Here is a 24,631-nt window from a genome sequence, read left to right on the forward strand (position 1 = left end):
GTTATATTCTTAGACAGGGGCAGTATCATAGCAGTTATATTCTTAGACAGGGGCAGTATCATAGCAGTTATATTCTTATACAGAGGCAGTATCATAGCAGTTATATTCTTATACAGGGGCAGTATCATAGCAGTTATATTCTTATACAGGGGCAGTATCATAGCAGTTATATTCTTATACAGGGGCAGTATCATAGCAGTTATATTCATATACAGGGACAGTATCATAGCAGTTATATTCTTATACAGGGACAGTATCATAGCAGTTATATTCTTATACAGGGGCAGTATCATAGCAGTTATATTCTTATACAGGGGCAGTATCATAGCAGTTATATTCTTATACAGGGGCAGTATCATAGCAGTTATATTCTTATACAGAGGAAGTATCATAGCAGTTATATTCTTATACAGGGGCAGTATCATAGCAGTTATATTCTTATACAGGGGCAGTATCATAGCAGTTATTCTTATACAGGGGCAGTATCATAGCAGTTATATTCTTATACAGGGGCAGTATTATAGCAGTTATATTCTTATACAGGGGCAGTATTATAGCAGTTATATTCTTATACAGGGGCAGTATCATAGCAGTTATATTCTTATACAGGGGCAGTATCATAGCAGTTATATTCTTATACAGGGGCAGTATTATAGCAGTTATATTCTTATACAGGGGCAGTATCATAGCAGTTATATTCTTATACAGGGGCAATATCATAGCAGTTATATTCTTATACAGGGGCAGTATCATAGCAGTTATATTCTTATACAGGGGCAGTATCATAGCAGTTATATTCTTATACAGGGGCAGTATCATAGCAGTTATATTCTTATACAGGGGCAGTATCATAGCAGTTATATTCTTATACAGGGGCAGTATCATAGCAGTTATATTCTTATACAGGGGCAGTATCATAGCAGTTATATTCTTATACAGGGGCAGTATCATAGCAGTTATATTCTTATACAGGGGCAGTATTATAGCAGTTATATTCTTATACAGGGGCAGTATTATAGCAGTTATATTCTTATACAGGGGCAGTATCATAGCAGTTATATTCTTATACAGGGGCAGTATCATAGCAGTTATATTCTTATACAGGGGCAGTATTACAGCAGTTATATTCTTATACAGGGGCAGTATCATAGCAGTTATATTCTTATACAGGGGCAGTATCATAGCAGTTATATTCTTATACAGGGGCAGTATCATAGCAGTTATATTCTTATACAGGGGCAGTATCATAGCAGTTATATTCTTATACAGGGGCAGTATCATAGCAGTTATATTCTTATACAGGGGCAGTATTATAGTAGTTATATTCTTATACAGGGGCAGTATCATAGCAGTTATATTCTTATACAGGGGCAGTATTATAGCAGTTATATTCTTATACAGGGGCAGTATCATAGCAGTTATATTCTTGTACATAGGAGCCGTATTATAGTAGTTATATTCTTGTACATAGGAGCCGTATTATAGTAGTTGTATTCTTCTGCATAGGGGCAGTATTATAGTAGTTATACTCTTGTACATAGGAGCCGTATTATAGTAGTTATATTCTTGTACATAAGAGCCGTATTATAGTAGTTATATTCTTGTACATAGGAGCAGTATTATAGTAGTTATATTCTTGTACATAGGAGCAGTATTATAGTAGTTATATTCTTGTACATAGGAGCTGTATTATAGTATTTGTATTCTTGTACATAGGGGGCAGTATTATAGTAGTTATATTCTTGTACGTAGGGGGCCGTATTATAGTAGTTATATTCTTGTACATAGGAGCAGTATTATAGTAGTTATATTCTTGTACATAGGAGCCGTATTATAGTAGTTATATTCTTGTACATAGGGGGCTGTATTATAGTAGTTGTATTCTTGTACATAGGGGCAGTATTATAGTAGTTGTCTTTTTTTACATATGAATTTTCGTGTGTTGGGCAAATTGTATGAAATTCTGATAAACCCTTTTAATGTGGCAGTAGAAGATGTATTTTTGTGCACCATGTATGTGGTTGTATATATTTCCTGAGGTTGGTTGGGGAGGTTTAGTCCATCCCAGAGACAGAAGGAATTAATGTGGGAATATTTGGATGTGATAATAGTTTGTAGCTTTTTGTTTTTTTGCCGAGATCCAATTAAAGTTGTATTTACACTGAAAGATAATCGCTCCTCTGCTCGTTTTCTGGATTTAGGCCATAATAAAGAGCAAATTAGTCAGAAATGGTTTTAACAATTTTTTTTTTTTTTATTCAAAATCTGTATTTTACATTTTGTGATCTCTAAATTCTTTATCAATGTGAAACATTTTGTACATTTTTTTTTATATAGAGTCGAGCTAACTAGCTAATACACAAAATTCCTTTTTATTCCCTTTTTTATTTTGGAGAGGACACAAAAAATTGGAGGCAATAACTCTAGTTCTATTTTCTGCAGGTTGACTTTTACGCAGACTTTGTCCTTCTCATAGATAAAGAGAGCCAGGTCTGGCATAGACAAAGGGTCACTTTTTAAGGGGCTAGAAATTAAATAGGCCTGAAATGGGCCAGAAGTGACCAGAAGGTACAAAGAACTATTTACTACTTGTACTTAGATTCTCTTTCTCATTCTCCCTTACACTTTCAACATGCTTACATATGCTTTTACTGTTTTTGCCCCCCTAATCCTCACTCTCCTTCGCTATCCCCTCACCCCAGCACCCTCTAACCAAATCATCATCTCTCCTTCCCTCCTTCCTCCCCACCTAACCTCATCCGCAGACCTGCTCCTCAACCTCAGATCAATCCTCCCAAAACATAAAACAAGCCGGACACTCTCTTTCTCCCACCTGCTCTCCCTCTCTCTGCTTCTCCTCACTGCTGGCGACATATCTCCCAATTCTGGACCCCCACAGCTTGCACCCTCCACCAACTCCCCCACCTGTCACACCAAACCAACTGCAAACTACCGCAACCCCTCCTATGCAAAACCGGTCCCCCTGACGCCCACCCCGCTGCTCCCTCTCTCTGGAGCACTGTGGAATGCACGCTCTGTCTGCAACAAGCTCCATTTTGTCCACGACCTCTTTACCTCTCGTCATCTCTCCTTCCTGGCCATCACAGAGACATGGCTAACACCCTCTGACACTGCCTCCCCTGCTGCGCTGTGTTACGGTGGCCTCCACTTCACCCACATTCCTCGCCCTGGAAACAGACATGGTGAAGGAGTGGGTCTTCTCCTAACAATTGCACCTTTAGCCCTACTCCTCCTCTTCCCTCCCTTATTCTCCCTTCGTTTGAAGTCCACTCTGTCCGCATTTACTCTCCCTCCAACCTCCAAGTGGCTGTCATATACCGACCCCCGGGCCCGATCACTGCCTTTATCGACCAATTCTCCACCTGGCTTCTTTACTTTCTCTCTGATGACATTCCCACAATCATCATGGGCGATTTCAACATCCCCACTGACACTCGCCAGTCAGCAGCATCAAAACTCTTGTCGTCGCTTACTTCATCCTTTGGACTTACTCAGTGGTCCTCCTCAGCCACCCACACAGACTGACACACACTAGACCTCATCTTCACCCGACTCTGCTCCCTATCTAACCTCAAAACCTCCCCCTACCCCTATCTGACCACGATCTACTCGCCTTCTCATCCCTGTCCTCCTCACCTGTCACCCATGTCCGGCAGCTAGCACACCCCCGCAGAAACCTTGCACATCTAGACACTCACACACTCTCTGACTCTGTTCTACCACTGACATCCATATCCTCACTCCATGACACAGACAGCGCCACTGCTTTCTACAATGCCACTCTCGCATCAGCTATTGACTCGGTCGCCCCTCTTATGCATGGCAGAGCGCGACGAGCCAACAGGCAACCCTGGCACAACAACCTCACTAAACAGCTTCGACAAGCGTCCAGGGTTGCGGAGCGGCGTTGGAAGAAAACACATACTCAAGAAGACTTCACTGCATTCAAACAAGCAACGCTCGCATTCAACTCAGCACTCACCTCTGCTAAACAGGCCTACTTCACAACCCTCATATCCTCCCTATCCTACAACCCCAAACAGCTATTCAACACTTTTAACTCTCTCCTCCACCCTTCACTAGCCCCTCCGACCTCCCTCATCTCCGCCGAGGAGTTTGCCACACACTTCAAAAACAAGATTGACCAAACACGACAAGTCTTCACTGTCCGACCACCACAACCCCTTTGTTTTCCACACCATTTCCCTAACCCCATAACCTCCCTTCCCAACATCACGGAAAGAGACCTTACTCATCTCCTCTCCAAATCACACCTCACCACATGTGCACTCGACCACATCCCATCCCACCTCCTCCCCAATCTCACCCCCACACTCGTCTCATCCCTAACCAATCTCTTCAACCTATCACTATCCTCTGGTACTTTCCCTGCTGCCTTCAAACATGCCACAATCACGCCCATCCTCAAAAAGCCATCCCTCAACCCATCCGCCCTGTCCAGCAATCGCCCCATATCGCTGCTCCCATTTGCCTCCAAACTCCTTGAGCAACACGTTCACGCCAAACTTTCCTCCCACTTTTCATCTAACTCTCTCTTCGACAACCGACAATCCGGCTTCCGCCCCCACCATTCCACCGAAACTGCCCTTACCAAAATTACTAATGACCTGCTCACAGCCAAAGCTAACAGACAATTCTCTGTACTCCTTCTTCTTGACCTGTCCTCTGCTTTCGATACACCACTGCCTCCTACTACAGATCCTCTCTTCCTTTGGCGTCAAAGACCTTGCCCTATCCTGGATCTCCTCATACCTTTCTAACCGCACATTTAGCGTCTCCCACTCCCACGCTACCTCCTCACCCTGCCCCCTCTCTGTTGGAGTCCCTCAAGGCTCTGTCCTAGGACTCCCTACTCTTCTCAATCTATACCCTTGGCCTGGGACAGCTGATAAAATCCTATGGCTTCCAGTACCATCTGTACGCTGACGACACCCAGATCTACCTCTCTGGCCCAGACGTCACCTCTCTGCTGTCCAGAATCCCAGCATGTCTATCAGCCATATCCTCCTTCTTCTCCTCCCGCTACCTCAAGCTCAATGTGGACAAAACTGAACTCATTATCTTTCCACCATCTTGCATATCCTTCCCACCTGATCATTCTATCACAATAAATGACATCACTCTTTCCGCTGTACCGACATTCTGCTGCCTCGGAGTAACCCTTGACTCCGCCCTGTCCTTCAAACCCCACATCCAAGCTCTCGCCACCACTTGTCGCCTCCAGCTCAAAAATATTTCCAGAATCCGTCCTTTCCTCAGCCCTAACTCTACTAAACTGCTTGTGCATGCCCTCATCATCTCCCGCCTCGACTATTGCAACATCCTCCTCTGTGGCCTCCCTGCTAACACTCTCGCACTCCTCCAGTCTATCCTCAACTCTGCTGCACGACTTGTTCATCTCTCGCCTCGCTACTCCTCTGCTAAGCCCCTTTGCAAATTGCTTCACTGGCTCCCATTCCCCCAGCATATCCAGTTCAAACTACTAACACTGACCTACAAAGCCATCCATAACCTCTCTCCTCCGTATATCTCTGAACTAATCTCCCGATATATTCCCTCACGTAACCTCCAGTCCTCCCAAGACCTCCTTCTCTCCTCCACACTTATCCGTTCCTCACGCAATCACCTCCAAGATTCCTCCCGAATATCCCCCATCCTCTGGAATTCTGTGCCTCAACACGTCCGATTATCCTCCACATCCGGATCCTTCAGACGGAACCTGAAAACCCATCTCTTCAAGAAAGCTTACAGCCTGCAATGACCCCGCTGCCTCCTCAACAACACCGGAGCTACTGCAACCCCCAACCTATTGTGTCCTCCCCACTCCTGTAGAATGTAAGCCCGCAAGGGCAGGGTCCTCCTCCCTCTCTACCAATCTATCATTGTTAGTTTCTTTACTGTAAGTGATATTTTTACTTGGTATGTAACCCCTTATGTACAGCGCCATGGAATCAACGGCGCTATATAAATAAATAATAATAATAGCTGGGAGTTTGCTACAGTTGTATCTGTTCTAAACCATCAGACTGAGCCTCTTCCTTCTGTATTGATATATTGTACCAGGATAAGATCTGTAAGAATGTACCAGTGTGAAAAGTATTTGGTCAGAACGAGTCTTCATTCACTGCCGGAAAGCAGAGATCTAGAAATGTGAAGCATTTGAAACATAGTGTTAGAAAGTTCAGAAAATTCCATTTTGCAATGATTAAAGTTCTGTTGTGAATTTTAGCGTGACTGGACCGTTCTTGCGGAAATGTTTCCTGCCTCCTTCACTTAGATTCAGATCATACAGATAGTCAGACACCGCATTATCTCTGATACTATGGCCGATACAGCGCACATATAGATTATACAATAGAGTCCAAAAGTTTTGCTTTTTTTTTTTTTTAAAATGTGATGACTTCTGTCTGGTTGTTGTGATGCCATTTCCCTGGTGAGGAATTGAAAGTGCATGAAGTTGTCATCATACAAGACCTTAATTGTAACCAAAATGCTTTTGAATATAGGAATGGTCTTTTAATTAAAGAAAACTGACGGCCAAAAGTTTTGCATCTACTATTTATTGATCACAACATAGAGAGTAATTCATTCTTTACAATGCCATAACTTAGTATTTTGTAACATAACCTCTTGCTTTAGTTCCTGCCGCACCGCATTGAAGCCACTCGGGTATTCAAGACATCTTGAGGGATCTTGCTTCGTTCCATTTGCTGACGCCGGCCCTGATTCAATCCCATTTGTGTCAAATTCTGTGCATGTTATCAGGCCAAAATCACCAGGGTATGTGAACTTTTGATCAGGGTCATTTGGATGTTTTTGGTTGCCATTAAGATTTAAAAAGAGAAAACACAGTAGTTTGACAATAAATGGCTTCACCCAACCAATAACCATGAGTGGAGAAAAAGTTTTTTTGTTCTCATTCATATTCTCTGAAACAAGACCAAGAAAGGAAAAATTCTGCCGGGGTATGTAAACTTTTGAGCACAACTGTATCCTTGTTCATGGTAGCATTCATATTTCCATCAATTCTATGCCAATGGCCGATGCAGAAAAGCAGCCCAAAACCATGAGATTGCCACCACCATGTTTCACTGTAGGCGTTTGGTACCTTACATCATTACGTTTTCCAATTCTGCAGTATATACAGTGCTGCCATCACTACCAAACAGATTGAACTTGGATTCATCCGACCCCAACACCTTAGACCAATCTGTCTCTTTCCGTTGGCTGTGTTCTTTGGCAAACACAAGTCGGACCTTCCGGTTCTTTGCAGAGATGAAAGGCTTCTTGACTGGAACTCGTGCATTCAGCCCTACTGCTTAGTCGTCGCGACTCACTTTGACCCCATATTCTTTGTTCATTTTGTGGACATCAGATACTGACTTTTTCTTTATAATGTGATCAACTCTGGAGGAAGTTCTCCTTGGTCGTCCACTTCTAGGTTTGCCGGCTGTTCCAGAACCTTCTTTTTCTTTCTTTAATATATCTGACACTTGACTCTGAGAACAGGTGAATTCCATAGCTGCCTCTTTATGGCTTTTCCCTGACTTCACTCCCAGAATAATAAGCTTCCTGACATCTGGTGATAAATTTGGCTTTGTCTGTGCCATGTTTTTAACCTAAAAACGCAAAAAAAAAAAATTTAGGCAAAATTCGACTGCCCATAACAAAATATGCAAAACATTTGTTCCAGCAAATGTTGAAAACTAACACATAAAGGGATAAAACAATGTCCAACACAATTTTTGTCCTGATAGCTGACAATCATTTGCTTCCAGTTAACTAAAATCACCAGAAAAATGGCCTCACAACAACCAAACAGAAGCAATCACAATTTAAAAAAAAATGCTAAACTTTTGGTGGCTACTGTATTCATACAGTCAGGTTTAGCTGAGCTGCCTTTATCATTTGGCACACAGTACAGTATCACAACATTTAATGTGGCTGCAGGGAAACTAGGCTGTACTTTTGGAGATGCATATAAAAATATTTTTGGTTTTGTCACTCGGCCTCAAAAAATTTAGTTACATATCTGGTAAAAACCCCTGAGCCCTCCTGAACCCTGCTGCTTTTCTGCCGTTTTGCACTGCGTCGCTCCATTGCAGAGATACTGCACTCCGAAAGCAACAAATGTGAGTATGTGAAATCTCTGCTTTGCAGTACAACTTTGCATTTTTTTAGTCTTATTTTGGAGTGCGCACTTTCACCCCTCCCTCCAAGACGCTGCCAATGATCACATGCTCGACTACTAGATCTTCTCCTGATCTGTGGAAGCAGAGAAGAAACAGCCCGTTGCACTACAAGCAGAGATTTCACATGCAGCGCTCCAAAAAACGCAAATGTGAATATCTCTGCAATGGAGCGACGCAGCAAAAAACGGAAAAGAGCTGCAGAATCGGAGGAGCTCAGGGACTTTTACAAGGTATTTAAGGAATCACCCTGTAAGAATTTAATTTTATCGTTCTGGGTCCAATTACTGGAAAGTGGATTGTATTATGTGTTGTGCACAGATATTACTCAGTATTGCAGGGTCTGATTACTGCACACTGGGGTCAGGTGGCTTTAGTGGTCCTATCACTGTCTTATTACAGTTTTTGTGGAGCATTATATGGCGGCACACGCAGTTTGGTACATGTGATGGGTCTCCTAACCATTTTCCTTCTGTATTTTTTTACAGAGAAGGACGGGAAGGCTTTCCATCCAACCTACGAGGAGAAGCTGAGGCTGGTGGCTCTGCACAAACAAGTCCTCCTGGGACCGTACAACCCCGACACGTGCCCCGAAGTCGGCTTCTTCGATGTCCTGGGCAATGATAGGAGGTAACGAACGTCGTGTGCTTTGTTTGTGTATCACATTCCTATAAAAAAAGTAGCCACTTTGTAAATAGCCTAACGCTTTCTTATCGTTTTGTATACACAGCACTGATGCAGATCTGTGTGTCTCCATGGTTACAGACTACACTACATATGTAGTCTGATCCTGCCATTGTATATTTTTCACCACTAAAGTAGCAGTCAGGGACTGCAGGGTGAACCTCATTACCATGAGCATTTATGGGAGCTGTGTACGCAAAACGGCAACAGATTTTCCATCATGGGCATGCATCGATCTGATGTGTCCAAAAAAAAAAATAGGAATTGAAATGCAAAGTTTAATAGAAAACTGCAGACTGTTTCTTGCATAAAACTGAGCGACGATGCGTTTTTAACCTCTTCATAGAAGCCTTTGCTCCCTCTGAGCGTCGTTCACACACTGTCGTCTTTCTCACAGGAAAGAATGGACGGCCCTGGGCAACCTAAGCAAGCAGGAAGCCATGACAGAGTTTGTCACCCTCCTGAACAGATGCTGCCACCTCTTCTCCACATACGTCACATCCCATAAAATAGAGAAAGAAGAGCAGGAGAGAAAAAGGTACTAATCCCTACAATCCGTACATCCGGCATCGGTGCTGCACGGTAACTGCTGGTTTCCTCCCGAAACAGCGCCACACGTGTCCACAGGCTGTGCCTGGTATTGCAGCTCAGTTCTATTAAAGTGAATGGGGCTGAGCAGCAAGGTGACGCACAACCTGCAGACAGGTACCTGAAAACAACTCCAGCACTAATAGTTACTGGAGACGTTCTTAAAGGGACCGCTCTGCAGATTGTGCAGTGAACCCACCCAACTCTACCAGAAGAGGCGCTGGTGATGCTGATAGATAGGAGATGGTTTGCAGCGGTTTTCTATGGATGCCGGACCAGGGTCCTGCAAATCTTTCCGCTCCAGTCTATAGCAGAGGTTAACAGCAGTCGCTATCTCACAAGATAGATGATGATCGACATCTGGGTCACGTTTTTCCACACTTAAAGGGGTTGTCTGTTAGTTTAAAGGAGCTTTCTGTTTCCTGCAGCCAATCACTGGCAAGTACAGCATGAGACCGTAGAAACCAGTGATCGACTGCAGCAGTCACATGGATTATATACAACATCATCGCTGCAGGAAAAAAAGTGATGGCCGCCAGAGTGTGAGCACGGGAGAAGTGAAGGAGTCATCAGGCGAGAAATATTTGTTTTTTATGGGTCAATTTTGTAAAATTTCCAACTGCCTTAAGTGGTATCAAATCCCTATCATATCACTAACTTAAAGCCGCAGGAGTTCTTAAACTTTGACTAAGTTCAATACATAGAATCCAACCTGCAGTGTAAAGCATGGGGGACAAAACAGCAGTATGAGACTGATAGGACATGAGGCATCTTTCAGGTTACCTTCTACTCCAGTACAAATTGCAGTATACAGTGGTGGCCAAAAGTATTGGCACCCCTGCAATTCTGTCAGAGTGCCATGGGCTTTAAACTTCTTGATGACACTGCGCACGGAAGACACAGGAACATTCAGGTCTTTGGAGATGGACTTGTAGCCTTGAGATTGCTCATGCTTCCTCACAACTTGGTTTCTCAAGTCCTCAGACAGTTCTTTGGTCTTCTTTCTTTTCTCCATGCTCAATGTGGTACACACAAGGACACAGGACAGAGGTTGAGTCAACTTTAATCCATGTTAACTGGCTGCAAGTGTGATTTAGTTATTGCCAACACCTGTTAGGTGCCACAGGTAAGTTACAGGTGCTGTTAATTACACGTATTAGAGAAGCATCACATGATTTTTCAAACAGTGCCAATACTTTTGTCCACCCCCTTTTTTAGGTTGGGTGTGGAATTGTATCCAATTTGGCTTTAGGACAATTCTTTTTGTGTTTTTTCATTGAAGACAAATTAAATGAAGATAATAATACCAAAGAATTTGTGATTGCAATCATTTTCAGGAAGAAACGGAGTATTATCTGACAGAATTGCAGGGGTGCCAATACTTTTGGCCACCACTGTAGCTGGAGTCGGTGATTATGGATTTACGGAGCAGTCGGTATGTAAGACCGGAGGGATCATGGACCGGACTTCTGCTTTAAGTCCCAGGAAGTGAGAACGGTTGACGCTGCTGCAAAAATCATGTCCGACATAGTTCAGTGTAAAGCGTCATCTGCTGACTTTACAGGAGAGAAGAGGAGGAGCGGAGACGGCCGGAAGAGGAGGAGCGGCAGCGGCTGCTGCGAGAGGAGGAGAAGCGGAGGAAAGAAGAGGAGCAGAGGCTGCGGAGAGAGGAGGAAGAGAGGATGCGAGCGGAGGATGAACGGTGTAGAATGGAACAGCAGAAGTAAGTACTCCCATCGGAAGTCACTCATCTTTCTTAAAGGATATTTTTGGGTGGGTCACTCATTCAGGACCCTCGTAGTATGAGCCATAGTGCAAGGAGCAGTCTGTTGTATGCAATGCTGGTGACTGGTTGGAGGGTACATGCGCTGGGGTCACCAACAATGGGGTCCACGGAGCCCTGTCACATTCATTTTAATGGAAAATTACTAAAGCTCTGCCGGCCACAGGCAATGGTGGGTGCAGCAGTCATTAGGGCAGGACCGTGCATTTGTGTTTCAAATCTTAATTCTATTTTTTTTTTGCAGGCAGCAGATCATGGCCGCCCTGAACTCGCAGACAGCGGTGCAGTTTCAGCAGTACGCAGCGCAGCAGTACCCGGGGAACTTCGAGCAACAGCAGCTCCTGATCCGGCAGCTGCAGGAACAGCACTACCAGCAGTACATGCAGCAGCTGTACCAAGTGCAGCTCGCTCAGCAACAGGTAGACGCAGCGCACAGACCCCCGAGCCTCGCTGCTCTGAGCTGCATTTACCTGTCGGACCATGTTCCCACGTAGCATAAATGCTGCAGGGTTTGGTTTTTTTTGCAGAAAATCCCCTGTGTTTAAAACGGTGTTTCCCAAACTCCAGTCCTCACGGCCCCCATAGGTCATGTTTTCAGGATTTCCTTAGTATTTCCATCACCTGTGTAATACTATCAAGGCATCAGGAATTCTCTCACCTGTGTAATACGAAGGAGATCCTGAAACATGACCTGTGGGGGCCGTGAGGACTGGAGTTTTGGAAACACTGGTTTAAAAGTTAGAGCAAACTTCTTGTGCTTCCCGGAAAACTCCTGGCCGCTGTGCATCTAAAGACGTTGCTGAAATTTGTGTTTTTTTGGTTTGTTTATTTTTTCCTGTGGAGTCGAAAAAATGCATGAAAAAATGCCCTCGCTTCTTGTACAGAATTAATAAAACCTTCAGATCTTCAACAATAAATGGGGTAAAAACAGCTGTAAAAATACGATAATCAGAGTAGATTGCTATTGCGGGTTTTGATGTAGAAAATAAACCCTGCACTTTACGCTCCCTGGAACCTGAACTAATTAACTAATTGTTTTTAGTAAGAAAAAAATTGCGCGGCTGAGTTTTGCTCTTGATGATGGCGGTGCGCTGAGTAGCTGGTTGATTAGATGCAGCGTTTATAAGTGGAAGACAGTGGGATTTGTGTGCAGCGTCTATTGGAGCCTGTGGTTGTCTGAAACGCTGCCTCATTAGAAGTTAAGCTTCTTTGTTCTTCCCCTCATGCTTTACACTGCAGTTTTGCTTCGCAGCATACAAGAAATGAAGAATGCTCATAAATGACGTGGTGTTACCCTCTCCTTACCCTCTCGGCCTTACAGAAACAGCAGGAGGCACTTTCGGCTGGAACCAGCTCCCCTGTCAGTTCTCCATCCAAGATGAACATGGGAAGCATCACTGGCTCCGGAGAAGCCCCCTCGGTCAATGGACAAACCCACCCACACATAGACAATGCTGAGAAAGAACTGGAGGCCGACCCCGCTGGAAGACCTGCTGGAGAACGGGCCTAAAGGTGCGTCCTATTGACCTCAGTGGGGTTGGGGTCTGTTGGGTGGACAATCAGACGATACCTGGACATTGGCTAATGGTTTATGTTTGCTCATTATTTTTCCACTTCCTTCTCTCTACAGAGTCCACGCCGGTCATTGCTGCCCCATCCACGTGGACAAGACCCCAAATTAAAGACTTCAAAGAGAAGATCCGGCAGGACGCGGACTCAGTCATCACCGTCGGAAGAGGAGAGATGGTCACAGTCCGGGTCCCCACATACGAGGAAGGCTCCTATCTTTTCTGGGAGTTTGCCACAGATAACTTTGACATTGGTTTTGGGGTTTACTTTGAATGGACAGACTCCCCAAACACGGCTGTGAGCGTGCACGTCAGCGAGTCCAGCGAGGACGAGGACGAAGGTACTTTGTACAATTTTCATACTTCATTCTTGTACAATAAATACTGTAGCAGGTCTTCACTGCGTCTCACCCCCTCTTCCTGAAGTGGTCGGGGGTCTCTCGAGAAGCAGCATCTTACCCCCTCGTTTTAAGGAGGTTGGGGCTCGAGAAGCAGTGTCTTACCCCCTCGTCTTAAGGAGGTTGGGGCTCGAGAAGCAGTGTCTTACCCCCTCGTCTTAAGGAGGTTGGGGCCTCTCGAGAAGCAGCATCTCACCCCCTCGTCTTGAGGAGGTCAGGGCCTCTCGAGAAGCAGCGTCTCACCCCCTCGTCTTGAGGAGGTCAGGGCCTCTCGAGAAGCAGCGTCTCACCCCTTGGTCCTGAGGAGGCCCCCTTATCCCCAATCCTGGTACGCATGGCCCCCTCATCCCCAATCCTGGTACGCATGGCACCCCTCATCCCCAATCCTGGTATTTATGGCACCCCTCATCCCCCAATTCTGGTATGTATGGCACCCCTCATCCCCCAATTCTGGTATGTATGGCACCCCTCATCCCCCAATTCTGGTATGTATGGCACCCCTCATCCCCCAATTCTGGTATGTATGGCACCCCTCATCCCCCAATTCTGGTATGTATGGCACCCCTCATCCCCCAATTCTGGTATGTATGGCACCCCTCATCCCCCAATTCTGGTATGTATGGCACCCCTCATCCCCCAATTCTGGTATGTATGGCACCCCTCATCCCCCAATTCTGGTATGTATGGCACCCCTCATCCCCCAATTCTGGTATGTATGGCACCCCTCATCCCCCAATTCTGGTATGTATGGCACCCCTCATCCCCCAATTCTGGTATGTATGGCACCCCTCATCTCCCAATTCTGGTATGTATGGCACCCCTCATCCCCCAATTCTGGTATGTATGGCACCCCTCATCCCCCAATTCTGATATGCATGCCCCCTCATCCCCAATCCTGGTATGAATGGCAGCCCTCATCCCCCAATCCTGGTATATATGGCACCCCTCATCCCCAATCCTGGTATGTATGGCACCCCTCATCCCCCAATTCTGGTATGTATGGCACCCCTCATCCCCCAATTCTGGTATGTATGGCACCCCTCATCCCCCAATTCTGGTATGTATGCCCCCTCATCCCCAATCCCCAATAAAGTACACAGCGTTCAAAGCGCTGCCAATAACGCCCATGTGCACATACCCTTATACTCACCTTCCTTCCTCACCTCTGCTCTGCTTCCTTTTCTGCTGCAGCAGCTCATGTCAGCATCTGAGCAGCGCATGACGTCACTGCCATGCGCTCTCAGACGCTGAGCTGCTGGCACATTCACTCCTCTCCACGCCGGGACTATGGGCGTGGAGAAGAGTGAATATGCACTCTCTTTAGTAGCGGGCACTGTCAGCAGGAACTGCGGCTCAACGCTTCTCTGTGCCCGCTACTAAAGAGAATGAATATTCATCCTTCTCCATGGGAGTGGAGAAGAGGGAATATTAATTTCTCTTTAGAAGCGGGCACACGTGGTAGCTGCAGCAGCGGCTACAGCGTGTGCCCCGCTCCTCCACCGTCACAACCTGCCCCACCACTACACACCACCAGAATTTCTATATACTCGAGTATATACCAGAGTATAAGCAGAGAGGGGCTTTATCAGAACAAAAAATGTGCTGAAAAACTCGGCTTATACTCGAGTATATACGGTATATTAAAAATCTGGTGAATTAGATGATGATTGGAAGAGACGAGATCAATCATAACGTATGCAGCGGATACCACCACTGGCGCCCTCAGTATTCCTGTAGCCAGAAGACCACCACCAGGAGGAGTTAACAGAGCGGCCGGTCATACATGCACCCTGCCTCTGCCAGGAGGAGTTAACAGAGGGGCCGGTCACATATGCCCCCTGCCTAAGTCAGGAGGAGTTAACAGAGCGGCCGGTCATACATGCACCCTGCCTCCGCCAGGAGGAGTTAACAGAGGGGCCGGTCACATATGCCCCCAGCCTAAGTCAGGAGGAGTTAACAGAGCAGTCAGCCACACATGCACCCTGCCTCCGCCAGGAGGAGTTAACAGAGGGGCCAGTCGCACATGCCCTTTGCCCTTCAATGGCTGCAAGACCACCGCCAGGAGGAGCATACTGGTCACACATGCACTCCGACACTACATACCAAGTCCACGGCACGGACAAAGATCGCCGATCCATAGATTCAGAAAGGAGCAGCAGGGTGCACTCGTGATCGTTCAGCTCCTCCTGGCGGTGGGGAAAACATAAGAATGGATCCTGCACCGAGACGGACTTACCCATACCAGACATACTCACTGGGCCAGAGTTTGTGCTGGGCTCTGCAGATGCAGCTTTAGGGGCAGACACATCCATCTTTAGAACCTCAGTCCTTCCTTATGGTGTCTTCCATCAGGGTCCTTTTATACAGGAACTGAGATCCAGCGCTGTCCTCATCCAATAGGATGAGGCCCCCCCCTCTCCTGATATCAGGTCCACCAATCCTGATTATTGCACTTTTTTAATTGAAATTTCAAATTTCCAAAATGGCAGTGCATTCCACCCTGGAACGCAACCATTGAATGGACCGGCGCGCGTCACTTCCTATGAGCTCTCCATGCGGCCAGCTATACACCGGAGGAGAGTGTTGCGCTCAGGGAGAGGGGGAGACATCGCAACTGGCTGGGGAGCTACAGGAGGCCCCCAGCCAATATCTTCTCACCATCCAGCATTGAATGAGCTCTGGAGGAAGGTGCTGTCCCGCCGGGAGGAAAGAGCAGCGGACATGGAAGGAAGGCACAGGGCGATCGATCCACGGCTACCCGGCTGAAAGGTACTGATTTTTGGGGAAGTAGATTGCCGGCCACAGCCGCACCAGAAGGAAACCTCTTCATCCCTTAGGGACAAGAAAAACACTGAGGTTAGAGGGAAGGGAAGGGCTATTTAACCTCTTGGTTCCTGTCCCTAATTAGGATGGGGAGGCAACCTCCAGTTGGTGCTGTCCTGGAGGGGATTAGAGAAAGCAGCATGTGAGTGCAGCCTAAGGCTATGTTCACACATTGTGTTTTTATGCAAATTAAAAGCTGCTTTTTACAATGTCGGCAAAAGCTAGGAGATTTCAGAAATCTCAGGTTCACGCTTATTTTTTGTTTTACTCTTCCTGACTGAATTGGAAAACTGATGCATGTTAATTCTTTCACTCATAGAAAGTTACAAGTAAGTGCAAAAAAGCAGCAGAAATGCAGCAGAAAACGTTGCCAACAGTTCTTGCAGCGCTTTTAGTGAAAAAAAAAACAAAAAACAAAAAAAACACAGGTATGGCTGGACGTGAAACCCATTTATTTCTGTGATTTTCCCGCATTTAAACCTAAATGTCTTGGTTTCATCACCCGAGATGGCAGATAGGATTAGTACATTTTAATTAAATTAGTGATATGTGTAAAAGGAAACAATACCTGATATCTCAATGCACCGCCAAGTCTTGGGTAAACTATGACTGACCAATTCCCCTAGCTGTTTTTACACTTCCAATTGTGTATTTTTTCAGACATAAAAATCTTGTTCCACTAAATAATTGTATCAAATTGCCCCTTTTCCCCAAAATGTTTTCTGGTGTCACATCCGTCTGTTGTTGGTGGCCTAACACCTTGCATTGCTCATGCTTGTATGGTGGAAGCAAAGCTGAACTTTGGGATCCTGAAGAACGCAGCAAAAAGACGCAATAAAAAACTGTTTTTTGTCTGCAGCTTTTTTACTATCAAGACATCAAGTTTTGGCTGCAGAAAAAAACAGCAGCAAAAACGCAACGTGTGAACATACTGTAAAAACATGACGCCTTTAACAAGTTCAATTGCAAACCTTTCTGGTAAAACTACATGTAACATGGGTCATATTGTGCACTTACTCTTTACAGCAAGTGCCATAAACCACCAATACCCCCCTATTGCAATCTCTATATACGTCGGTGGAGATTTGGCTACACACAGACGCACCTCCTCATTCCAATATATGGAGAATGCGGCTGAAAATGTGTGAACAAGGGTTAGAAAATAACTGCATGTAGCTGTAGAGTCACCATCAATCTTACTGGGGAGCCCTTAGCAGCTGGGCCTGGAGCTGTGAGGTCATCATCTACATGGCGGTGATGTCACGATCTACATGGAACTCTGGTGTCATCATCGGCTCTATGACATCACAATGGGAGTAAAGTGTATAGAATGCCTGAGCGCAGAGCCGGGGCTGTCTTTTGTGTGACTCTTTATTGGATACACAAAGCTAAAGGAATAAAAGGAGAAAGAAGGAGAAAGAAAGCGACGCCATCATGAGGATTCATGGACGTCCCCGTTATGGCCAGCGGCTGCTGGTCAAGGCTCTCTCTTCCTGCAAGTCAATTGGCTTTAGCCTTCTGACCCGATTCAGGAAATCCCATCGCAATTGGAGAACACTGCTGCAGGATTCCTTCCTGGCCACGAAATCTGCCACCATTACAGCAGTCAGGCGCTTCAGGTCAGTTGCTATAACCAGACGTAAAGACCAAGTCATCAGCCAAGACAGCGGTGAGAAGAGCCCAACCTACATAGTAGGTGATACTGAATCCACTGCCAGCATTGCAGAAAGTGGAGAGGATCTTGCCGATCCAGAATGTGCACAAGGTGCACACGAGGGGCTGCTACAAACAAGACCCCGGGACAATCTAAAAAGAAAAGCACCAACCTCCGAGGACAGTCAGCCCAAGATGCTGCCACCGGCCAAGAGAGCTGCTACAGAAAACCTTTCTGATCTACTGAGAGAGGTAACCCCGGAGATGGAGACCCCACAAGTGGAGATGCCCGATATCGGGAAACAGGAGGACATCCTGTCTCCAGAGCAGTTAACCATCCTGCTGAGCAAAGGGGAGGAAGGCTTCCTGGATGATGAGATCGTCATGATGGCCCAGGACCTGCTGCAGAGTCAGTTTGAGGGTTTTGATGGCCTGCAGCCCCCCTGCGCTCTTCTAGTGCCAGGGTACAGTGTACTGAAGAATGCTGTACAAATCCACTATGATGAGGAGAGGGTGCACTGGCTGACCACCTGCTACAAAAATGGCCAAATCTTTGTGGCCGACAGCATCAACTCCGGAAATCTGACTCCGTCCATCTGTGAGCAGATTATCAACCTGTACAGTGAAGTGGTCGAAGAGCCCCTGAAACATCTGACATTTATCGATGTGGATCAGCAGAGGAACAGCTATGACTGTGGCTTATTCGCCATAGCGTTTGCCTACGAGCTTATAGCAGATGGCGGTGAACCCAGAGCAGAGTTCCGGCATCGGTTGATGAGGACTCATCTGATATCCTGCCTGCAGACCGGCAGGATCAGCGCATTTCCCAAAAAGGTCAGGAAGTGACTCCATGCCTATAAACGGCATGTAGAGTCAATGACGGTCCACAAGATCGCCCTGACCTTCAACCGGACACGACCCTGGACCACAGACCAGCCTGCACCAGTAAGTAACCATGGACTTTCCATAATACCCTCAATATAGTGAATGTATAAATATGATGGGGGGGGGGGGCGCTGCCATTATTGGAGCCGTTTATCATTAAAGCTTAGCTCCAGCCCCTATAAAGATGTATTAAGAGATTAATTATAGCAGGATTATAAGGGGTTTTCTGTTATTTTGTACACAGAGGTGTGAACCAGAACAAGAATGGCCCCCGCAGCTATAACAAGTGTCGGTGTTTCTGTCATCACCATGGACCAAATATAATCCAGGTAAGAGGAGTGTACTGAGCAGCAGTGACCGGGAGTAAATCGTGTGAACGTCTCGGATATTAAATATTCGGCTGCTCCATGATCAGTTCTGTTCCCTCTTTCTACAGATCACTATAAGCGAGCTGGGGTCCCACTAAGAAGACGGGGTACAGCTGGAGGTGACGGCTATAAGAAGTCAATGATGTGGCGGCCGCCATGTCAGGAGCAGAGGAGCCGCACTTCAGGACGAGGCAGATTCCGGGCTCGGTCTCTGTTCTCATTACTTTCTGCAGTCAGATGTAATCACTGAATAAGTGAATTTTCTGCTGCATCAACCCCGATCTACAACACAAGCTGCCATCATCCAGCACCGCCCAAGGGAAGGGCAGGCCCTCAGACATGGTTCCCTAGAGGTTTCCTCCACCGGGGTTTTTTCCTCTCCTGAGTTCTGACGGACGACTCTCCGTGAGCCCATCATCATCAGGGCCACATGACTATTGCCCCACACGACTGGTGGGAAATTCTACATTTGATATCTTGTATGAAGCCAATAAAGAATTCAATTAATATCTAGCAGCCGTGTATCTGAATTTATTATGTTTCGTCTACTATGTATAGTACAGAATTTGGTGAACTCCAGGGGGAATATACAGGGGTGCAGTATTGCAATAGTGTTATAATACTCGCATTTACAGGTGCTTCTCACACAATTAGAATATCATCAAAAAGTTAATTTATTTCAATTCTTCAATACAAAAAGTGAAACTCATATTATATAGAGTCATTACAGAGTGATCTATTTCAAGCGTTTATTCCTGTTAATGTTGATGATTATGGGTTACATCCAATGAAAACACAAAAATCATTATCTCAGTAAATTAGAATAATTAACAAAAAACACCTGCAAAGGCTTCTGAAGCATTTAAAAAGGCACCTTAGTCTGTTTCAGTAGGCTCCAGAATCATAGGGAAGACTGCTGACTTGACAGATGTCCAGAAGGCAGTCATCTGAGCCTAAACCACATTTAGCGTCCACATGTTTGGCCTTTCTGTAGTGATGACAGCCGGCCTAAATTACAGGTGTGTGTCTCCAGAAGCATGGGCTGGACACAATGTACTGGTCACTACAATGTATTGGGGGCTACAGCGTACTGAGGACTACAACGTACTGGTCACTACAATGCAGATTTGCAATTTTCACTCAGCAACATCCACTGCTGCTTGTATCTGGAAAACTCACTACACTTGCAGATAAATTCCCAAAGGGGTATAATTTCTAAAATGGTGTCACTTCTGAGGGGGTTTCCACTGTTTAGGCACATCAGGGGCTCTCCAAACCCAACATGGCGTCGGCTAATGATCCAGCTAATTTTGCATTTAAAAAGTCAAATGGCACTCCTTTTCTACCGAGCCTTGCCGTGCGCCCAAACAGTAGTTTTCATCCACATATGGGGTATTGGCGTACTCAGGAGAAATTGCACAATACATTTTACAGTGCATTTTCTCCTGTTACCATTGTGAAAATGCAAAATTTGGGGCTAAATGAACATTTTTGTGGGAAAAATGTAACTTTTTATTTTCACGGCTCTACATTATAAGCTTCTGTGAAGCACCTGGGAGCACAAGGTGCACCCCGCACAGCTAACATTCCTTGGGGGATCTAGTTTCCAAAACGGCGTCACTTGTGGAAGGTTTCCACTGTTTACGCACATCGGGGATCTCCAAAAGCGACATGGCGGCAGCTCTCGATTCCAGCCATTTTTGTGTTTGAAAAGTCAAACTGTGCTCCTTCCCTTCCGAGCCCTGCCGTGCGCCCAAACAGTGGTTTTCTTCCACAAATGGGGTAGCGGTGTACTGAGGAGAAATTGCGCAACACAATTTAGGGTCCATTTTCTCCTGTAACCCTTGTGAAAATAAAACAAATTGGGGATAAAGTAAAATTTTTGTGAAAAAAAAAAGTAAAATGTTCATTTTTTCCATCCACGTTCCATTAATTCCTGTGAAGCACCTGAAGGGTTAATAAACTTCTTGAATGTGGTTTTAAGCACCTTGAGGGGTGCAGTTTTTAGAACTATGTCACTTTTGGGCATTTTCTGTCATATAGGCCCCCCAAAGTCACTTCAAATGTGATGTGTTCCCTAAAAAAAATGGTTTTGTAAATTTTGTTGGAAAAATGAGAAATTGCTGGTCAACTTTTAATCCTTATAACTTCCTAACAAAAATAAAATTATGTTTCCAAAATGATGCAGATGTAAAGTAGACATGTGGGAAATGTTATTAACTATTTTGTGTGACATCTCTCTGATTTAAGGTCATAAGAATTAAAACTTGGAAAATTGCTAAATTTTCACCAAATTTCCGTTTTTTTCACAAATAAATGCAAGTCATATTGAACAACTTTTATCACTATCATGAAGTACAATATGTCAGGAAAAAACAGTCTCAGAATCAGGGGGATCCGTGGAAGCGTTCCAGAGTTATTACCTCAGAGGGACACTGGGCAGAAGTGTAAAAATTGGCCGGGTCATGAAGGTGAAAACAGGTTTGGAGGGTGAAGGCGTTAGCACTTCTCTTTCTGAAAGCATTCTTTACTCTACAGCATTTATTCCAACTAAAACTTTTGCCCTGTGCCGTAGAGAAAAATATCTTTATTTATATACACAAACCTACATATTGAGGCAACTAAAGATGGCACCCCACCACCTTACTACTTTAGATCTAACCTATAATATAAGGGACAATAAAAGGGTTGGTCCATCTCAGATATTTAAAGAGATTTCTAGCTTTGGAAAACTCCTGTTCCCCCTCTGCAATTTTTTTTTGTTGAAGAAACTGTGCTGTACTCATCCTCACTGGGTCCGGTACTGAGTCTCCGCTGCGCCTTTTAGTGTGTCATTATCAGTAGTGCTGCCATCACAGCCAGTAGCGGCACAATACGCTCAGGGCCAAGCACTATTGACGTGACGTCAGAGCTGCAGGCAATAACAGACATCTGGAGCAGCGGCGGAGACTCAGTGCTGGACCTGGGGCTGGCGAGTAAAGCGCTTTTTTTTTTTTTTTTTTTAACAAACTGCAACCAAAAGAAAAGGGAGTTTCCAAAACTGGAAAACCCCTTTAAGGTATATCCATAGAATATCCCATTGGGAGAACACCTTTTAAAGGGCTTATTAAAAGAACTTCAGCATTGCTTACCAACGCCCTGGAAGTGAGCGGTGCTGCTGACGTTATGACCCGTGTGTTCAGATATTGGGCACATGTCCTATTCTAATGAACTGGACGGGTGCACGATACCTGCCCATCATGCTAGCATCTCGGTAGATCTGCGGATCGCAACGTCATCAGCACCGCTAGTATCCGATGTGGAAGTGAACGGCTCTGGACAACCCCTTTAAGTGAAAGAAGAATACAACTTACCTTTGCCTGTGGGAGAGGTTGGGCTTCTTCTGGCTCAAAAAATAGATTCTCTTTAAAAAACTGTCCGTCCTGCAAGAATGGAGACAGCGGATATAATACAGGACAGGAAAGGTGACTGGTATGATGGAAGGCTCACAGGGGGAAAGGTATAAAGCTGGGGTACATGGGGTAGCGCACCATGCAACAGATTGAACTATCCTTTTAAAGGCAAAGATACAGCCTATTTCCAAGATCCTACCGCAATATGTAGTAGATCTAATAATAGTAATATTCGAAAATACCTCCAATTAGAAAACAGTATAGTTCTTCTGATTCACTATGTCACTTACCCTTTGTGCAGGGCATTGTAGTAGCTTGGGTATCTATGGTCACGACCACTCATAGCGACAGTTGTTAGTGGTCATAATCATGGATACCTAAACTACTACAATGCAGTGCACATGGGGTAAGCGACATAGCTAATCAGAAGAACAATACTACAATTTTAATTGGAGGTATTTGCTAATATTATTATTACACCTACTACATAGTGGGATAGGATCTTGGAGATGGGAATACCCCTTTTTTTAAGATACAGTTGATGCTTTACAGTCTTCCTAGGTGTATACTTACTAGTTTTTCAATGGTGGGAAAATAAGTTACCAATCTGTGCAACACAAAAAAAGAAAAATAAAAGCATTGAATCGGTGATTTGCATTTGTATAATAATGTGATAGCAGAGAGGTGCGGGCACCTGTAGCAGGCGGAGAAGCTTTCCACCGCCCCGTGCAGAGGGTTTCCCTCCAGCCACAGCTCTCTCAGCTCCAGGTTGTGGATCAGATCCAGCTCTTCAACTCTGCAAAGCGAAAAAAGAACATGTTCCCGTCACCAGCTACCACCAGAAAACACAGAGATTTGTTTGTTTCTCGCCTTCTTCCAAGAGCCACAAACCATTTTATTGTTCCGTCTATATGGCCTGGGGTTTTTTTTTCCCAGGATGAGTATGGGCTTTCTATTCCTCCATTTTTGGGACTTGTAACTTTTTCTGTTGCTGGGGCTGGGTGAGGGTCTTTTTGTATTTTTATTCATACCATTTTGATCGATTGCTTTTTATTCCATTTTTGAGAAGTGCAGCGATCGAAAAATCAATTATTTTGATTTTAATTTTTTTAAAAGGTTTACAATTTGGGTTCTTTATATTTTCATAGGATGGAGTTTTACGGATTCGATTTACCAATTTTTCTGTTTATTTATTTTTTTTTATTTCTTTAGTTTTTAATTGGGAAAAGCGAGACAAATGAAAATTATGGGTTTTAGTTTATTTATTCATTTTTAAATAAATTTTTACTTATTTTTGCCCTGGACTCTGCGACTGTTTGATTTCTTGTACTATACTGGGAACACAGATGTACAGAGATGGCAGGACGGGGGTCTTCAGGAGGCCACTGACTGCCACTGTTACCCACCGGTACCCCACGATCGATGGCATATACGGGGTAATCGGAAAAGACGTCACGACGGCAGCAGACCCGATCCCTGCGCAAGGAGGCGACGTACCTCGTTATAGGAGAGGTTCAGACTCTGCAGGTGCCGGGTCAGGTAGAAGAGATGAGCAAAACCAGTCAGCTTGGAGAGACGACGACAACTCAGGTCCAAAGACTGAAGCTACAAAAATATATATAGAGAATTTCACAAACACCCTATGGACAGGGGGGCGCTGGTTCTTACCCCATGTATCATTAGCCCAAGAGTGACAAAAAAGATTGTGGGGGTCCCAGCAGGGTCCCCAAGGATCTCCAGTGGCATAGCCTAGTGTGGATCTGCTCAGATCACAGATGGGGCTGTAATTAATAGTATTTATTATTACCTGGGGGTAACACTCCGAGATGATCTGCAAGACGACCTCTGCGGCTGCAGCGTGGGTCAGCGAAAGCACAATGTTGTCAGAAAGCAAATCTAAGGAAAGCAAATAACATTAGTGAGGAAGGGGCACGGCGCCGGCAGAGGAGAGAAGGCGACGGGGCGCCGGCAGAGGAGAGAAGGCGACGGGGCGCCGGCAGAGGAGAGAAGGCGACGGGGCGCCGGCAGAGGAGAGAAGGCGACGGGGCGCCGGCAGAGGAGAGAAGGCGACGGGGCCGTGAGCAAAAAGCAAAGCAGGATGCCAATATTTATTTGTATAAGTATACAAAATGCCGTCATATAGTGCCCACACATTACCGCTATACAGTACAACATATATAATATAGTGCCGACACATTACCGCTATACAGTACCTACAACACGCATCATATAGCGCCCACACATTATCGCTATACAGT

At 45.2% G+C, this 24,631-nt stretch overlaps 1 pseudogene; it reads left to right on the forward strand.

Annotated features, from left to right (window-relative positions):
- Positions 1–8,679: 8,679 nt before the first annotated feature.
- On the forward strand, positions 8,680–22,312 carry LOC141217703 (Golgi resident protein GCP60-like; annotated as a pseudogene).
- The last annotated feature ends 2,319 nt before the right edge of the window (positions 22,313–24,631 follow it).

This window comes from Phyllobates terribilis, unplaced genomic scaffold (genome assembly GCF_046119375.1).
Source record: "Phyllobates terribilis strain yellow unplaced genomic scaffold, ASM4611937v1 Scaffold_245__1_contigs__length_2953440, whole genome shotgun sequence".
Taxonomy (NCBI): domain Eukaryota; kingdom Metazoa; phylum Chordata; class Amphibia; order Anura; family Dendrobatidae; genus Phyllobates; species Phyllobates terribilis.